The sequence below is a fragment of the Cibotium barometz genome, chromosome 1 (genome assembly GCF_041138505.1).
Source record: "Cibotium barometz isolate CiBa-2024 chromosome 1, ASM4113850v1, whole genome shotgun sequence".
NCBI classification, from domain to species: Eukaryota; Viridiplantae; Streptophyta; class Polypodiopsida; order Cyatheales; family Cibotiaceae; genus Cibotium; species Cibotium barometz.
This window is the reverse complement of record NC_141046.1, coordinates 65,308,190-65,318,042: the sequence shown is the minus strand read 5'-3', so window position 1 is coordinate 65,318,042 and position 9,853 is coordinate 65,308,190.

The window sequence follows — 9,853 nt, the reverse complement described above, 5'->3', positions numbered from 1 at the left end:
CCGGGGCCATACCTCAACCCCTAAGAATGATATATAATTGAAAAACAAAATATGTATATACCTTATAGAAATTTATCGTTTATCGTTGTCTTTGCTCGTTAACAAGAGCTTTAGAACTTGACATATGAGAATAGAGTCTTCTAATACCTTGTCTTACGATTGAAATCATCCAATCATCCCCAAGCTTTATCTCCTCTTACTCGTACTGTGACTCTTCTCTCTTTCTAAGGTCTTTGGCAAAATAGCCTTCTCTTACAGGGCTACGGCATACTATTCTTTCTCTAAAAGAAAAGCTATGGAGTTTTGGTCTTTTCCTCCGAAAGACCATAGCAATCTAAGCTTCTTTTCCAAGATATTAGATAAGAATGAAGGGATATATACATCTCAAACTCTAGGATTACCTTGAGGCTACTTGCTGCCTTCTTACAGTTTTCCCTGTGTAGAGACCCTGACAGAATCAGCAAATTGTTTTGGCCATAACTCTCTGATAAAAACTCAGAATATAGTTATATAACCAGTCAAAAGAACCGTAAGACATATGGTCTACAAGCTAGCGTAGGTAGAATAGGCAAAAACGTCTGTATATAGCCACAAATGCGCCATCTTTAGAAACGCATTGTTTTTTAACATTTTTAGTATGCATGGACTCTAAATATGTAAAAGTACTCTAAATATGATCTCTTATCACCTAAATTCAAAATTCTATTTTTGAGGATACTTATCTCTTAATAGAACTATTCTTATGTTCTTATTTCTTTTAGGATTTTTGGAGCTAATATTTTTATTCTAACACTTTCCTAATGTTTCTAGCCTTATTGTCTCACTCTTCTCTAAGTGCACTCTCTTTCCTTCTTGAAATCTATATTAAAAGAGACACATACATACATGGCTTAGGAGGGACCTTACATCTGCTAGTTCTGATGTGTCAAGGCATTCATATCCAAATCATGAGTGGTCTCTTACTTTTCCAAATAACTCATTATTTTTTGTTATTCCAAAACTTAGTGGTGCACATAATCTTAAAGAAGGTCAAAAGATTTGTGGAAAAGTCTTGAATGATGAATATACAGGAGAAGATGAGGGAGAATAGGTTCTTCTTACAGTTTCTATAAAGGATCGTGTAATTAATTTTCTTATACAGCAAGGGGAAACCTTCAAATATGGGCCTTCAACTCTCTTTACTGCTTTGCAGAACTCAGGTAATCTACTTGCTACTTTGGCACCTTTTCTATATGCACAACCAACACAAGGTCCAATAAAAGCTTAAGCTTTCACCCCCAAACAACTAGAAATTATTACCACACTAGCTTATCAAAGTAAGCACAATACTAGAGCTTCATCAAGGGCTAGAAATCGTTCAAAAAAGATTTCAAAGCTTGATCACCAACTCCAAAATCTTCAAGCTTAGAGGAGAAGAAGACAATGTTTCTATCACACCTAGACTAGAGTTGAGCTCGGGTATTATAGCATCACAAGAAAATTCTATGAGGGAAAAAATCAAGCGAGAAAAATTGGTGGAGAATGGTAGGATTCTTAATCTTCACGTTTAAAAGATTGAGCAGCCACCTATTGATACTCTTGCAGGAAGAAGGTCAATGGAGATTAGAGAGCCACACATTGTCCATGTGGAGAATTTAAAGAAAAAGATGAAGCTCAATCCACATGCTGATGTTGTTCCTTTTATTGTACTTGTCAATCCAGCACAGTCTCCTGATAGATAGTCTTTTGATATTTCAAAGATTGAGGAGTACACTTACTATGTCATTGGGGAATCCCACTCTACTAAAGTGAGAAAAGAGCTGCATATGGAAAACAAAGATAGCCCCTTCTTTGATCGAGCAGATTGTAAAGTGTATGTGGGGCTTACTATTGATGAAGCAAAGCTATTGGCTTGGGATGACAACAATAACAATGACTATCGGGACAAGACGTCTTTCATTGAGTGAATAAAGTTCTTTCACCCCACGAGTACACGGGCTACATTGAGAAGCATGGCAAATCAAACTCTATCCTTAGAATAAAGTACCTTCAAGAAGTTGGAATTATTGTGAAGAAGGAGAAGCAATCATATGGGCTACGAAAGTATGATCCACTTTTCCAACTAGCATTCTGTACTTGTGAGATTTGGGATGCTCAAGAAAGAATCTTTACCATGTGGGAAAGAAAACAATTGAAAGGCCAAAAATCATCAAAGAAAATTGATGATTCAAGTGTTGTTTCAAAAGAATGCAACAAAAAGGTAAGCTTCACTCTATAAGAGCTTCTAGAAGATATGAAGTTGATGCCTTGGCAATCCCTTCAAGGTATCAAGGGGATGAGAAAGAAATTCTTTCTATCCTAATGCGGGTGATTGGGAAGGAGCTTACACTTGATGAGATGGTCAATAAGTAAGTTATGTAGTTTTATTTGCGCATTATTTTAACATAAGGTTTTTTTTGTATTTATTTGATTTGTGTTTTCTAATCACAAAGTTTTTATAAAAATTCAAGCGGTGATGATAAATAAGTTGAACTACAACTCATGAGAGGAAGTACAAGAACAATATCCACACTCAAGCCCACAAGATTCCCTTCAAGAGTTTTACTTTGCTTTTAGAGATTGGTTATGTTTTGTATTTTTTAGATAATAGTAATTTTATCTCATGTTTCTAGAAAATTTTTAAGTATTTTTAAATTGCTTTGCTATGGCTAGTTATTTTTAATTTTTAACCACCAATATTTAATTACATTTATGTAGAAATGCAAATTGTGATGTGTTGGTGAGCGGAGATGCATTATTAATATTTACATATGCATGAAGGTGGACATCAAACAACCATTTTGGCACTATCTAGAGGTTTAACATCCATTTTGTGTTAAAATGGATGTTCAACATCCAAATTGGCACAAAATGGATATTCGACATCCATTTCATTTCAAAATATACGTTGAACATATAGTTTCTTTCAAAATGGATATATAACATTCTTTCTATTTCAAAATGGATGTTTTATATCCATCCACTGTAAAGAAATTAGTATGAGTAAAGTTTTTCTTTTTTGGTTTTCTTAATGCATGTTTTGGTTTGTGCTAGGTTCATGTCTGATAAGTTCTAAATGTTATTTGCATTAAAGTTGGCTATTATAGTTTGAAACATTTGTTTATTTTATTTAATGATAGAAACCCCCCTCAATCAATACCAAACAAAAGAAGAGATCAAGCGATACTGGTGAGGATAGTGATTGTCCTCAGCAATTCATTATATGTTTGAATCGTGATAACAAATGACTTTTTATTTCAATATGCAAAGATTTACTTTAAAATATTTAACTACTTTTTATAGGGCCAAATCCAATATTTATCACGTGCCAGGGCTTCACTTTAAGAGCTGCTTGAGATGATGATAGTTGGATATTATGATGAGATAGAGAAAAAACATGTTAAGGCTTATGCTTACGAAATAAATGTCTATAATGTTTTTGTTTTTCTTGTTGTCACTCGCAAGCTTTGTCATGTAGCAGAGTCCAAATTATTAGTAAATCCGTATCAGAAGCCTCAAACGATTAATCAATTGTTTAGTTGATCTTTTCTCACTTCAAGATGATTGGGTTTTGGATATCTTCTTTGGGACATGTATATATTGAATCTCTAACTTTTTTGCTTTGAGCTCTCAAAGTATATTTTTCATCTTAAAGATTTAAACTTTATTGTAGGGATGACTATTACTTGTGCATTACAACACAAACGGAATTGTGTGGCTGCAAGAAACTAGGGTTGGCCACTCAAGGCCGCATGGAGTGACAACATGCGTGTGGGTCACCATCCTCACATCTCATATGGGAGAAGTTCACCCATGAAAGATTGGGCATGAGAGATCCAAGAAAGATTATAGTAAAAAATGATCATAAGTTGTGTGTACAATGCCCATGAGCCCAATGTATCCTATAGCCCAAGGCCCCCAAAGACACATATGTAAATGACTCTAAACCCAAGTGCCTAGGCCCCATCCCCCATGTGCATGTGACACCAAATCTACTTTGTTACAAACCATCCCCTCCTACAATGATTTCATCCTCGAAATTGAAGGGTGGTCGTGCACAAACATATACAAGAGGCTATATACAAAAGTCAAAAATGTACTCATGGCGCCTAGATGTATCCACCCATCAAAAACATGTCCACGATGCCCACCCAGATCGAATGGAAAGGATAGGAGGGTGTCGTCGATGGTGAGGCTAGTGATAATGATGCCTGGATCGAATGGAAATCCAAGACATGTCTGACCCATGACCATATCAATCCTGCATCCTCCTGAATCAAATGGATGATGTAATGCACCACATCCATCAATGAGATACATCCAATATCCCCCTGGGTCTCATACTCTATGGCATGATCCATCAAATGTGAATCCATGCCTTCACTGCATCCATCACCATGCATAGGTCCATAGGCATGATCCACATCACAAATGACTACCTGAACATAATCCATATGTAATCCTCATCATTGTCCATATAACCCTCGTAGAGGTCACAATCATAGAATCTCCACTCATCTCCCAAGAAAGGGTCATAGACAGGGTTTCCATAGAATCTCCATGAAGTATCCAATAGTTGCTCACTACTAGATGCATGAATAACCTCATCATCGATGTCATCCATATCATCAATGTCATCCACATCGATAATGTCATTCACATGCTCACTAGCATCATAAAACTCATCCTCATCATATGTAGCATGTGTATGTATACTACCATCATCTTTTTCAACATAAATGCTCTCCTCATCATAAATAATGATGGTAGATGAATCATCAACACTTGCATACGCATCATCATCAAGATGCCTAATGTCACTGACTAATAATGCATATGTCTTCACCATACGTATAATCCTCATCCACATGTGCATGGCATATGTCAAATGCATCCTAATGTGCATGTGCATCATCACATGAATCATCATCCCTTGTGTCAAACACAATTGCATGCACATCCAAAATATCCTCAATGATCAAGTCTTTATGATCTCGTGGCATCATATCATAAGATGAAAATGTATCCATCAAAGAACCTATGGAAGTAATCCAAGCATTCCCATTTCCAACTTGTGTATTCCCATTGGCCAACGATTGTGTTACGGTGCTCATAATCTCTTCAAAAAGTAGTTGTATCATGATTTCCATCATGCTTCTCATTATCATCATTTGTGTCATATCATAGTCATAACGGGCATTGCATGCACATTTGCATTCCCAATAGTGTTAGTGTATGGGGTGCACCATTGCCATACACTAACCCTTCATCTACATCCATGCCTTGATCTTGTATAAGCATTTGAGCCTCATCTGCAATTGCAACCCCTTCCCCAAATGTTGAGTCCTTTGGCTTCCGTGATCTTCCCTTTGGTGCCATAGCTGAAAAAAGGGAATTGGTTGTAACTTGCTCAAATATTGGTGGATTTAGGAGATCTTGTAGTCTAGGGATATATTCCAATGTATACTACCCAAATATGCCAAAACAGTTGAAATCCGGGATGCCCAAGTATTCTTTGTTTTAGGGTTTTTACGACACTGCTGTTGTTGAAAATCAAAATTAGGCTAAATCAAAATTAGGCTATAGAGTACTCAAAAGTCATCAGATTTAGATAAAATTTCATGTGTGGGCTTGTGATGACAAGTAATAAATATGCCTAAGAGGGTTTGACCAAAGTCAAAGTGCGAATATCCTCTATATTGACTTTTTGGTCAAAGTCAACTATATAGGTTTGACCCCCCAAAGGACATCAAATTCGGGCGTACTATGGATTATTGGGAAGCCCTAATGATATACATCCATCCTATGATGTCATTTGTCCCAAATAGCTCGTTGTTTCTGACTTGACACAAATTTGACCTCCAATGAAAAATGGCAAGTTGGGGATCCAAATGATCCTAGAACGGAGAGGTTTAAGGCTTGTTGGGAAGGCATAAGGGAGTAATAAGAGCCTATATAATCACCCAAACTCCAACCCTAATGTAATTTTACTGAATTAGGGTTTTGTGAATTTACAGATTTTGTCAAAAGCTCCTTTGGTACCCATTTGCCTTTCGCATGTTCCACATGTACCACCCTTTGCTTCCAAGCATCTTTGACATCCAAAAGCACCTTATCTGTGTCCACAATTGCCCTCAATCCCCACCATGTATGTAAATTTTGAAATTTTTTGGCATGGTCTCCTTTGTATTAGTGACCAAATCTCAAATTTCTTATGTACTCAAACCACAACCAATGTTCTCTTTGTAACTGGCATAGCATCAAGTCATATCTTCATTGCATAATGCATTGGCCAATGGAAAAATACATATGACCTTTGGGCCAATGAAGATTGATTGTTGAGGAGGATATTTTTTTTGTTGATGGAGATATTTGCTTGTTAATCTCCTAGCCAAGCCTTCCCACCCTCTTACTAAAGTTTAGAGTCCAATGGCAAGAGTTGGGGCCATTTCTTCACTCCGAGTACGTAATCCTCTTCCTTACTGCTTTCCCATAGCACTCGTAGTGGTGGCAAGAAATATTCAAGCCATTCTCCCCTTGGCCTCTCCAACCAAATGCCAAGGTACCTTCTCACACATATTCTATGAATAGAATGTGGGTACAAAGTGATGTGAGGTGTGATTTGAACTTCAAAGATATAGGTAGGATAACTTATAATGTTTTGCATGAACTCATGCACAATATCATAATGTCAATCTCATCATGTCTAATGTCTTACACAACACCATATAGCTCCAAAAGTATCAATCAAAACACATGTATGTCTCTTATATAGGCATGTTAAAAACATGGGCAATCAACACCTCCATGTACATGTGTATTAGGCATTTACATAAGCATACCATGTGCTATTATAAGTATTGATACATATACCATGTTTCATCACTCTCTTTACGTGACATTATAGTTCCCATCACATGCTTCATAGCAAACAAATGATTTTCTTGTCCCCCATTTGCTAGATAATGCATAGTTACCATGTTTCACTCTACCACCACGAACATCATTCTGCTTTTTGTAACAATCCCTCTAGCATGAAACTGAAAACCTCTACCACGATTGTTGCATGACGAGTGGTGATCAAGGCAAGGATGCAACACAAAGATGGAAGCAGGAAAACAAGAGACTTGACATTCTTATTTAGGGCTCTTGTAAAGAGTTCCAAGTTGTAGGTGAGTGTGGGAGTGGGCTTGAGAATAATCCCACATGGGAAGTTTTGGGAGTTTTAGGAGTTTTAGTATAAATAGTGGCTCATTTGAGAGCTCATACACACATTGGGCTAAACCTATGCTTGAGCTCTCTTGAGACTAGCTCTCCCTCTTGTTCATAGAGGTGCAAGCTCTTCTCTCTACCCATCTACACTATTGTATGAGCAATGCTCTTCTAATTCAATGCAATGAGATGATGTTTTTCTCTCTTCTCATCTCTATTCTCTAGTGTGCATGCTCCTTTGTTGATGCTTGTGGATTCTCTATTAGGCTTTGTGTGGTAGTGGATTCAAGCTTAAGCTTCTCCATAGCTTGTAGCTTATCCATGGGCAAGGCATTGCTTGAGTAGTGAATGAGAATGCATGTTTATTTCAAGTTCCATTAAGCTTCAAGGTTTGTGTGCATGCTAGGGAAGTAAGTGCTTGAGAATGAAGTATGCTTTGAGCTTGTGTATGCATTAGCTTAGCTTTCTTCTTGTATTGGATGCATGAATGAGTGGGATGATGAGTGAATGAGCTATGGCAAGATTGAGCTTGTGTGTGTAAAGTCTATGTCAAGGTAGTGGTGTTCATAGCATTCTCTCCATTTGTGGATAAGCTTCCGTGCACCGGTACGGGTTGAATCCCTAGCTTCGAAAGGGATGCAAATCCCATTGGATTGAGCTACACACGGATCATGCTACTCTTGCTACAAGTGTAAAGAGTCTTCCGTCTCTCCAACGATGTGCACCAAATGATGGTTGTGAATCATGTTCTTATGGTGGCCTATCATGCCAACCACATCCACGTGTATGTTCTCTTGAACTAGATCTCCCCCTATCACTAACACCTCATTGAGTCTAAAATGCCTGGTCCCTTGCATACCCATTGGTACTAGATGATATACCTAATCCAAGTTTCATTTCCTCCACAAAGCAAAAATACCAACTCATCAAAATTTGGGGGATCACCACCTCTAAGCTTGATAGATGTTTTAAATTCCTTGTAGTCTTTGCCAAGACCATTCAATTTAATGGCAACCAAATCATCATCTTCCATAGGTGCACCAATAAATGAAAGACTTTTCCAAGGCCATTCAATGTAATGGCAACCAAATCATCATCTTCCCATAGGTGCACCAATAGATGCAAGTGCATCTGGACATCCTTTAATCTCCTGCACATAGTCATTTATGTTCCTATTGTTACGTGCCACACTATGTATCTTTTGTTTTAATTGCATCTTCTTTGGTTGAGTAGTGTCATACAACTTCACCAATGTATTGTCTGTATTCGAGATATGGCATAATCTTCTATCTTTCACACAAATTGAGAAGTAATGCAACACTTTAAATGATCTTTCCATACAGTTCCTATGTGATGTAAGTTGAGATAGAGTTGCATTAATTTCTCGAAACCTTGGCTCCGTCTCCTCACTTGTCACCAAATTCCAAAGCCCTTTTCCTTCAAGAAGTTTGTCATATGATACTTCCAAATCCAAAAGTTGTTTCTATCAACCTTTTCACCAACAATCTTGTCTGGACCATCACTCATCTTGCTATGCACAAATTTCACTGAGTACACCAACCAATCAACTCAAACACTCATACATACATGTGCTTGATTACCAATTCTATCGACACATCCCACAATTTTTATGGCGGCAGAATCTAAGACTCACAACCATTGTTTTTTCAAGTTAAAACACACTTGGTGCCACTCACAAGTTCTCAGGAAACGCATCCAAAATATCCCTCCATACTCACAATGAGCTCATTAACATGTAGATACATTCATACATCATTTGTGAATATCGTATGCTTCATTTGACATTGCTTCACATACATTCCATTTCTCAAATCTATCCAAGAAGAGCACTTTGTTTTACTGTTAACTAATCTATAACACATTCAAGATTTCAACTATCAAATGAGAGCTCCCAAATGTCCACTTACCACCATATTTTAGGCATGTACATATGTAAGATCCCCATAGCTTGTAGTGTTCACAAGGCAATTAGCAAGCTTCTCTATTTTTGTATGTGTAGGGCTAGAGGCCATGTTTTTTTTTTGTAGTACTCACCTTCAACTCACAATCAGATCAATAATACTTCTAGCAAGTAAATAAGGTTCAATATTTGGTATTTAACACCATACCATAGCTTAAGCAAGGTTCAGAGTATGCATAATAGCATTAGGGAGATTAGCACTAATTTTAGGACTGTCGACCTACACCTTTATTGCTTCTATGGTCTTCTCTAACTCCCAAGCTCTTGATTGAATCTTCTTATATGTTGAAAAGATTCTAAACTTGATGTGTAACACCATACAAGTATAAATGTTGAGGTGGATGCTGCATACAAAGCTTACTGGTTGTTTGTGCAAAAAATTGTATAGAAGTGTGCTGCTCTGTAAACGGGTTATTTACAGATGTTGTGCATCATACACTCCTTCAAGCATCCAACCAAGATTAAAGCACTATAATTAGTGTATACACTTGCTAGTTTAAACATCCACCTTGCTCCTACTACATCAATCACTTCACACTATTTGTTCTAATAGTCCTTGCTTATGTAATTTTGCCTACTCAAACTTTCCTCCAATAATGCTCGAAGGCTTATTCAAGTACTTGCTCATACATTCCATAATTG